Source organism: Salvelinus sp. IW2-2015, linkage group LG24 (genome assembly GCF_002910315.2).
Source record: "Salvelinus sp. IW2-2015 linkage group LG24, ASM291031v2, whole genome shotgun sequence".
NCBI lineage: Eukaryota > Metazoa > Chordata > Actinopteri > Salmoniformes > Salmonidae > Salvelinus > Salvelinus sp. IW2-2015.
Genome location: NC_036864.1, coordinates 8,209,354 through 8,219,035, shown reverse-complemented (window position 1 = coordinate 8,219,035; position 9,682 = coordinate 8,209,354).

The following is a 9,682-nucleotide window of genomic DNA, read 5'->3' as shown; positions in this document are numbered from 1 at the left end:
TTGCCTTTTGTAGCCCTACTGAAGTAGAGTTATTGCTATATAGCTATATGTATGTTTACTCTTGCAGCTATTTTCAGAATTAACTGGTGCTGCTCCAGAACCAGCATGTTTTATTTGTTTTGATTTAACTGGGCAAGTAAATTATTATTTACAATGACAACCTACTAGGGAACAGTGGGTTAAATACCTTGTTCAGGGGCAGAATGACAGATTTTTCCCTTGTCAGCTCGGGGATTCGATCCAGCAACCTTTCGGCCACCCCAATTTGGCTGCTGGGTCGTCTATCTTATCACTTTCCCACTCAAATGATCAATTGCAAAGCCAGGCTGACCAGGCCAGGGAACTGAAATAATTGAACCCTATCTACATGAAGCACCCCATCCAACTGCCCATCATCATAACAGCCAGATTCCCCAGGCTACTGTTGCTACTGTTGAGCAGACTGAAGCCTGTGGCCAGGGAGTGCTTACATCCACAATCCTCTCCTTCCATCCAAACGAGCCCACTGCCCTCTGCCAAACATGTCATTTCCTTTATGATCACTCCATCACACTTAATGTGGTCACAATTAAAGGGCTCAACTGCATCTTAATAAACCCCAGAGTGATCTTTCTACACCATTATGTCCCATCAGTGAACGCAGATCAGAGTGGGCCAGGGACAGAATACGCACTGGTAATTAAGAAAACAGAGTATTCAGCACATAGCCATAGTGTGAATAATTTAACATTATTGCTGTGGTCAATGTGTTGAGGGTCGTTTTCCCTCTGAGTTTGCTTTTATAGTCTGTTTCAGTACAGCAGTGGAGATCTTGACCCATAGCCCTATAGCTTAATTTCCGCAGGAAGAATTCTAATATGTGAAAAGGGATGATATGTCCTTTAAATTGAGTTAAAGAGAAAATGACTGTGCTGTACCTAAACCAGTTCCCTATAGCGTTCTACTGGCCGCCCCCTTTACATTTCCTTTGCTTCAGGGTGGAAATGGCGTCAACGACAGAACCTGCTACCATTGGTGTTGTCAACTTATAGGGCCAGGCGTAAGTGATCGACATGACAGAGGCAGATGGAAGCGGGTTACCAATGRGTTCCCTCTGAGAGCGGCCCATGTCAGCAGTGAGTAATAGCGTTATTACAGGAATGGAGTCACCATGAGAAGTGTCTGTCATGTGATTAATATGACCCAGAGTATGAGGTGTAATCTGGGAAGAGCTGCGCCGCTACAAGGCTTTCTCTTCCACTCATATACTCATACATAGTCAGGAAGGGCTCTGCAATAGCCTGGTTCCAGATATGTTTGTGCTATCTTGTCAGCTCCTGTATGGTCATTGCCACGACATGTTGGCAAGCCAGTACAAACCGATCTGGAACCAGGTTAGCTCTGCAATACGTTCACATTACAACATGTCATCGATATCATAATGCTTGATATAGAGAGATTCTTGATATTTGTTTTGCTTTACTGTGTTGGATTATTATTGGTATAAGTGCATTTTTTTATGCAGTGAGTGAAACTGAGGGAATGTTTTTTAAGCGGAGCGGAATTGAATGTGTACTGTAGAAAGGGTGTCTGCAGCACTGAGGAAATAAGAGATAAGATGTTTTGGTATCAACTACCTTGGCCCTGCCTGGATAATAATGTCACTACACATAGTAGATACTAGGCTACWCATTTACCACTGTACCACCAGAATCACTAGTCCATTATTGCTATCATAAATGGTCATCAACGAGACCTTGTCTTTGATTGATTGATATATTTTTTACACACAGTASATACCGACAGGGATAACAAAATATAGTCAATGACTTATTTCCATTGTGGTCCGTTTCCTTTTCTGTTTTTTCTCCACCTTCCATTAGATGATTATTTCCTATGGCTGATCTATTCGCTTGACTCCGTCATGCTATAGGGAATCTGAGGACATGTTCCACAGGCACCTGTACGGACAGCCATGGGTCACACAGAAGGGAAGCATTGAAACGTGAGGACCCTTTCACCCCTTTACAGCCTCATCAATCAGTCTCAAGGCCACACAGACAGTTAGGCCATTTGTCATTCGCTTTTTCCTTTCTCTCCTTAGCCCTCCATCAGGAAACACACAGACACACACACACACACACACACACACACACACACACACACACACACACCCACACACACACACACTGCTTTGGTGCCTGACCCCCCCCCCCCCACACCTCACACACACACATTCTTTAAGGCTTCCCAGAGATGGCCATCAATTTAGAGTACATGCTATTGATTAACACTACAGTGGCCACACAGACACTACGTCTGTACAGACACTAAGTACATACAGTTAAGTCAGAAGTTACATACACTTAAGCAAAATACATTTAAACTCAGTTTTTCACAATTCCTGACAAATCAGAATAAAAATTCCCTGTTTAGGTCAGTTTGGATCACCACTTTATTTTAAGAAATGTGAAATGTCAGAATAATAGTAGAGAGAATTATTTATTTCAGCTTTCATCACATTTTCTTTCATCACATTCCAGTGGGTCAGAAGTTTACATACACTCAATAGGTTTTTGGTAGGCATTGCCTTGTAAATTGTTTAACTTGTGTCAACTTTTCGGGTAGCTTCCACAAGCTTCCCACAATACGTTGGGTGAATTTTGGCCATTCCTGCTGACAGAGCTGGTGTAACTGAGTCAGGTTTGTAGGCCTCCTTGCTACACACTTTTTCAGTTCTGCCCACAATTTTTCTATGGGATTGAGGTCAGGGCTTTGTAGTGGCCACACAATACCTTGACTTTGTTGTCCTTAAGCCATTTTGCCACAACTTTGGAAGTATGCTTGGGATCATTGGACATTTCTCCAAAAAGTATGATCTTTGACCACTGTGCAGTTGCAAAGAGTAGTCTGGCTTTTATATGGCGGTTTTGGAGCAGAGGCTTCTCTTGCTGAGCGGCTTTTCAAGTTAGATCGATATAGGACTCATTTTACTGTGGATATAGATACATTTGTACCTGTTTCCTCCAGCATCTTCACAAGGTCCTTTGCTGTTGTTCTGGGATTGATTTGCACTTTTCGCACCAAAGTACGTTCATCTCTAGGAGACAGAATGCGTCTAATTCCTGAGCGGTATGACGGCTGCGCGCTCCCATGGTGTTTACACTTGCTATACTATTGTTTGTGCAAATAAATGTGGTACCTTCAGGCGTTTGGAAATTGTTCCAAGGATTAACCAGACTTGTGGAGGTTACAATTGTTTTTCTGAGTCTTGGCTGATTTCTTTTGATTTTACCATGATGTCAAGCAAAGAGGCACTGAGTTTGAAGGTGGGCTTTGACATACATCCACAGGTACAACTCCAATTGACTCAAATTATGTCAATTAAATCAAATCAAAGTTATTTATATAGCCCTTCTTACATCAGCTGATATCTCAAAGTGCTGTATAGAAACCCAGCCTAAAACCCAAACAGCAAGCAATGCAGGTGTAGAAGCACTAGGAAAAACTCCCTAGAAAGGCCAAAACCTAGGAAGAAACCTAGAGAGGAACCAGGCTATGAGGGGTGGCCAGTCCTCTTCTGGCTGTGCCGGGTGGAGATTATAATAGAACATGCCAAGATGTTCAATGTTCATAAATGACCAGCATGGTCAAATAATAATAATCACAGTAGTTGTCGAGGGTGCAACAGGTCAGCACCTCAGGAGTAAATGTCAGTTGGCTTTTCAAAGCCGATCATTGAGAGTATCTCTACCGCTCCTGCTGTCTCTAGAGAGTTGAAAACAGCAGGTCTGGTACAGGTAGCACGTCTGATGAACAGGTCAGGGTTCCATAGCCGCAGGCAGAACAGTTGAAACTGGAGTAGCGGCACGGCCAGGTGGACTGGGGACAGCAAGGAGTCATCATGCCAGGTAGTCCTGAGGCATGGTCCTACAACTCAGGTCTCAGAGAGAGAGAAAGAAAGAGAGAAAGAGAGATTAGGGAGAGCATACTTAAATTCACACAGGACACCGGATAAGACAGGAGAAATACTCCAGATATAACAGACTGACCCTAGCCCCTCGACACATAAACTACTGCAGCAGAAATACTGGAGGCTGAGACAGGAGGGGTCAGGAGACACTGTGGCCCCATCCGTTGATACCCCCGGACAGGGCCAAACAGGCAGGATATAACCCCACCCACTTTGCCAAAGCACAGCTCCCACACCACTAGGTCGATATCTTCAACCACCAACTTACCATCCTGAGACAAGGCCGAGTATGATGCCATCTATTTTGTGAAGGGCACCAGTCCCTCCTGCAGCAAAGCCCCCCACAACATGATGCTGCCACCTCGGCGCTTCACAGTTGGGATGGTGTTCTTCGGCTTGCAAGTATCCCACTTTTTCCTCCAAACATAACGATGGTCATTATGACCAAACAGTTCTATTTTTGTGTCATCAGACGAGAGGACATTTCTCCAAAAAGTATGATCTTTGTCCCAATGTGCAGTTGCAAACTGTAGTCTGTGATCTTTTGATTTTCCCATGATGTCAAGCAAAGAGGCACTGAGTTTGAAGGTAGCCCTTGAAATACATCCACAGCTACACCTCCAATTGACTCAAATGATGTCAATTAGCCTATCAGAAGCTTCTAAAGCCATGAAATAATTTTCGGGAATTTTCCAAGCTGTTTAAAGACAAAGTCAACTTAGTGTATGTGAACTTCTGACCTACTAGAATTGTGATACAGTAAATGATAAGTGAAATAATCTGTCCGTAAACAATTGTTGGAAAAATTACTTGTGTCATGCACAAAGTAGATGTTCTAACCGATTTGCCAAAACTATAGTTTGTTAACAAGAAATGTGTGAAGTGGTTGAAAAACAAGTTTTAATGACTCCAACCTAAGTGTATGTAAACTTCCGACTTTCGGACAACTAAACAACTATAGGTTTATAACCACAGAGAATGCAGCTACACCTACTACTTCCCCCCCCTTTCTCCACCCCTCTCCCCAAAAGAACACAGTACAGTACACACACAGGCTGAGCCATTCATTTCTGGTTTCCCCTCTGGACTGTTTGTGAGTCTCTGATTTAAGGTGGGTCTATTTTACGACATGCTCATTTTAACTGCACCTTTGCTGATTAGTGATACAGCCATACCTTTGTGTGCTGTGACGGGGCCAGTGATAGATGCTTGTGTGAAGAGTAAAGAAAACCAACTATTGCAGAGGTTTGAATCATTAGTGATGGATGTGTGTGTGTGAGAGAGCGAGAGAGAGTGAGATCTGGGTTTAGGAGTGAAAAGTACAATTTCTGTTCTGAATATGTGACACGGTGCAGAGGGATGACATCATCACCACCCGCTACAGCTTGCAGAGATGTACATACAGTGGGTGCATTTGTAAATTCAATCTGGAGTGCCAGAGTGCGCTCAGAGTGCGCTCTGGGCGTTCGTAAATTCAGAGCGTTTCGCTCTCTGGCATTCAGAGTGCACACTGGACGCTCTGGCCGAGGAGTAGGGTTGATCCGAGCGTTATGACCTCACAACGGCAGTCAAGCACCCAAGCTAACTGGCAAATGTTGGCTAACTTGCTAGAAACTTCCAGAAACAAATGAGAGCACCTCACTCTGACCATTTTACACACTCTTGCAGAGCTGGTTAGGCTGTTTTCGTGTTATACAGAGCGTTGGTGACTGTAACTGTGCTGCTGGCAACAATTTTTGCCGACATTTACGGACGTTTATGAAAGCTCAACACCCGTTGAATTCATCAGTTATTCTGCACTCTGGCACACTCAGACGAGAGTGCTCTGAAATAGGAGTAGATAGCCAGAGTGAATTTACGAACAAATAGCCAGAGTGAATTTATGAACGGACCCAGTATGTACAGTGTACAGTATGGACCATAGAAATAGAATGAATAGAACAYGCATCCCCATTCAAGTCAATGATGGCATAATGGGTGGACTGACGGGTGTACCCATAGGAACAAAGCAGGAAGTGTACCCATCAATCTGTGCTGTGATTTGTTAAATCAAGTCAACTGACATTACAAAGAAATGCATTCCATTGCATGAGCCACATCAGTTAACATCATTTGAATGAACATTCTACATGACCATTGAAATTATTGCATCACAATACCAGGCAGCCATTGCAAGTATACCCATGAGTTTACCAGTCAAATATCCAGGCTTAGAGCTACCAACTCTGTTCAATTCATTCTATCTACAATCCATGCTTCATCTAGATATGTTCGTGCCACTGAATGAATTTAAAATATTCATGGGAGACTGTTACGGAGGAGTGTAAATGCTTTTCTTACGCTGGATCATGTTGTTATTTTGTATTGTTGTATGTTTTAATGATGTAATGTATTGATTGTTGCTGCCTTCTTGGGCAGGTCTCCCTTGAAAAAGAGACTCTGGGTCTCAATGGGGTTTTCCTGGTTAAATAAAGGTTAAATTAAAAATTAAAAAGGTATTCTATGGTATAGACAGCTCAAAAGACACAGCCCATGGGTCCAAAATAGCTTCACGCCAGTAACCATGGTGACGACAGACAGCGCTTCACAGCTTCACAGCATCATAATTACACAGAACAGCGATCCTCCACTAAATCACCATAATGCCGACGCAAAACTCTGGGCTGGATTGTTGTATGTCAATAGTAAAGGGTTAACGTCACTAGAACATGGTCATCTCACCTCAGACAGAGATCATATAATTACTGAGTCTTTTCACAAGTATGGTAGCACAGGGGGTAGTGGGCGGGTCATATGGTTTAAGAGTTCATCTGTGTTTTTGTTCGAGNATCATATAATTACTGAGTCTTTTCACAAGTATGGTAGCACAGGGGGTAGTGGGCGGGTCATATGGTTTAAGAGTTCATCTGTGTTTTTGTTCGAGCTTAAAAAAAAAAAAATTCAATGTTGCATGTATCTGTAGGCTAGATAATGACCCGTTTAGTGGTTTTGATTCATTTTCATTGGCTTTCAATTTATATCCCCCATTTTCTATTCCCCTCGGTCAATCAGCATTACTAGAATAAAACTGCTCTCTAAACATCCTGTTACAACTATGATTAAAGTCAACTAAAGATGCGTTACATTACTGTGGAAGTATAGTCTTTTCTTCTTAGGTTTAGGTTTGTATCATTTTGGGGCTGTGAGAAACGCAGCCTATTAAACAGGGAGTTAGAGGCTATCCCACTGTCTCTCTGTGGCTTTTGCAGTAGCCAAATACATGTGTTGTGTTCTCCAAGGTCCTGAATTTCTCTTAGCACAATATCCGCATAGCCAGGGCTGCACAATCATTTCCCCCCTCTCTCTCTCTCTCTCTCTCTCTCGCTCTCTCTCTCTCTCTCTCATATTTTCAAAACGTGACAATGTGCAATGGGTGTTATTTTGGAATTGGTTGGTATCAAGAGGCCGCCCGCGAGATAATTCATTAGAGGCGTAGGGCGGTAAGACACGCACCGTTTTGTTGAACCAGAGTGGCGCAGCCATCCTGGCTAGCTAACTAAGTAAACTTGGCGAAAGGGGTGGGAGCACGAGAGAGCCTCGGTTCAGCATGGTGTGGGGAGCATTTGGGCAGTAGCGGTGCGTGGGTAAAATCACTGGGGTAGCCAAACCCCCCGCCCCCCCCAAAAAAATGTAGAACCTATGTGTTGGGATAATTGCGTTGTTTACTAAATAACCTGTTCATTCATATGCCTCAAGGCAAATAAATTCAACCACACCTTTGTTTTATCGCAACACCGGATTACAACCTCTGTAACAGACAGTTACATAACATGCAGCATGGTCAAGCAAGTTAATGTTTATGACATTTTCGGACAACTAAACAACTATAGGTCTATAACCACAGAGAATTATCGCAAGATGCAAAGAAAAAGGTAGCTGCCTCCACTATTGCAGCACCATTTCAACTTCAACATTGCAACGTCATCAAATCACTTCTTCTTAGTCTAATACAGTGACAACTACAAGATACCAAAAACGATTTAGTCCAATCAATGTAAGCTAAATATGATGTGGCTGTCCATGGTTCTGATTTCTGTGCGTGAGTGTTTTTTCCCTTTGAACGTTCATCAAGTAGAAAACATGTTGACTCACCCTACTTGTAGAGAAAGGACAATGTCATCCTCCTCTCTTTCATATTGACTAAACGTCAATCTCTCTGTCATACAGTGCAGCTTTTATTATTTGTTGTCCTAGGCTACCTGGCTAAAATGCTTGTTCCCTAGCCTAACTTACATTCATGGGTAACGTTAGGTAGTTAACATTAGACTTTTACATCTAGCTGCATATTGAACTTCCATCCTCTCAGGCCAGGGGGGACAATAATGTATGAATTAATGGTTGGATCAGAATCGCNACATTAGACTTTTACATCTAGCTGCATATTGAACTTCCATCCTCTCAGGCCAGGGGGGACAATAATGTATGAATTAATGGTTGGATCAGAATCGCCATTATAATCATTGGTCAGTACGGAGAATGAAGTAAAACCACAAGTCTAAATCCCTATCTCCACCCGTGGCTAATTTAGGAAAGGGACAATTGTAGCTACCCAACTAGCCACCAGAGAACAACAACACCACGAGTTGCAACAATTCAAGTTGTTTCTGTCAATGATGTATGCTCTCAATTGGATTTGACAGGACTTTTGGTGCGCCAGGACCATTCACAGTTGAGCTCGCTCAGTTTAGCTCAACGCTGATTGGCAAATTTGTTATACTTTTTTTTATCAAGGGAGGCCAAACGCTCGCTGGCTTTCCATGCATTCCATGCTACAGGCGGCAACAATGTCATACCCGAACGTACCAGACGGCATCAGAAATATGGCCTACGCGTAGAGAGACAGAGTGGCGCTGTTTCGCTCCCTCGTATGCTTTCTCCTGTGAGATACGATCCGCCTCTTGCAAATTGAAGGAACATTATGAAACACAGAGACGAAAGACACATTTCTGTTTATTTATTTATTTTTTGTCCATTTTTGGGGGGAAGCCTGGCTTCCCTTGTCATCCATGAATACACGCCACTGCATTTGGAAATCAAAGACCCTATTACCAACAGACCCAAATCCCCAGCACGACTGAAATTGGGAAATTAATGAACAATGCCATGTCAGTATCACCAAGTAATTTTAGTGTGCGTGCGCTGCATCAGGGTTGGCAATGAATCCAGTTATTTCACTATCGGGATTTAGGCCAAGCCTGTGTGCCCATTTTATTATACAAGTGCCAACATGATTCAAAACTTGGAATGCATGGCACGCGATATCACCCGCTGCGTGTCCTCCTTTGGCCCAATGATATCCATGTTTCCCTTTGAACGAGGGGGCCGCCCGTGGTCTCTGTGATGCGCAATATACATGTCGATCTCGAAGAATAATATGCATCCCAGGGTTGAAACACTGTAAGGCTTCACCATAACTCATTTGTGTCAATTACTTCAACACATATAGTAATTAAAGATTACTATGGAGTGGCATGCCTGGGCTTCTAGTGCCCCAGCGGACTAAATAGATGTTTTTATTGTCACATACATCATGTGTTGTTTTACAGGGTCAGCCATAGTAGTACTGCACCCCTGGAGCAAAGTATGGTTAAGTGCCTTGCTCAAGGGCACATCGCTTGGCTACCTGCCACCCTACAGCTTCTCCTCGGGGGTTTGAGTGTCTTCTCCAGGGATGAGTGCTGTCGGGTGGGG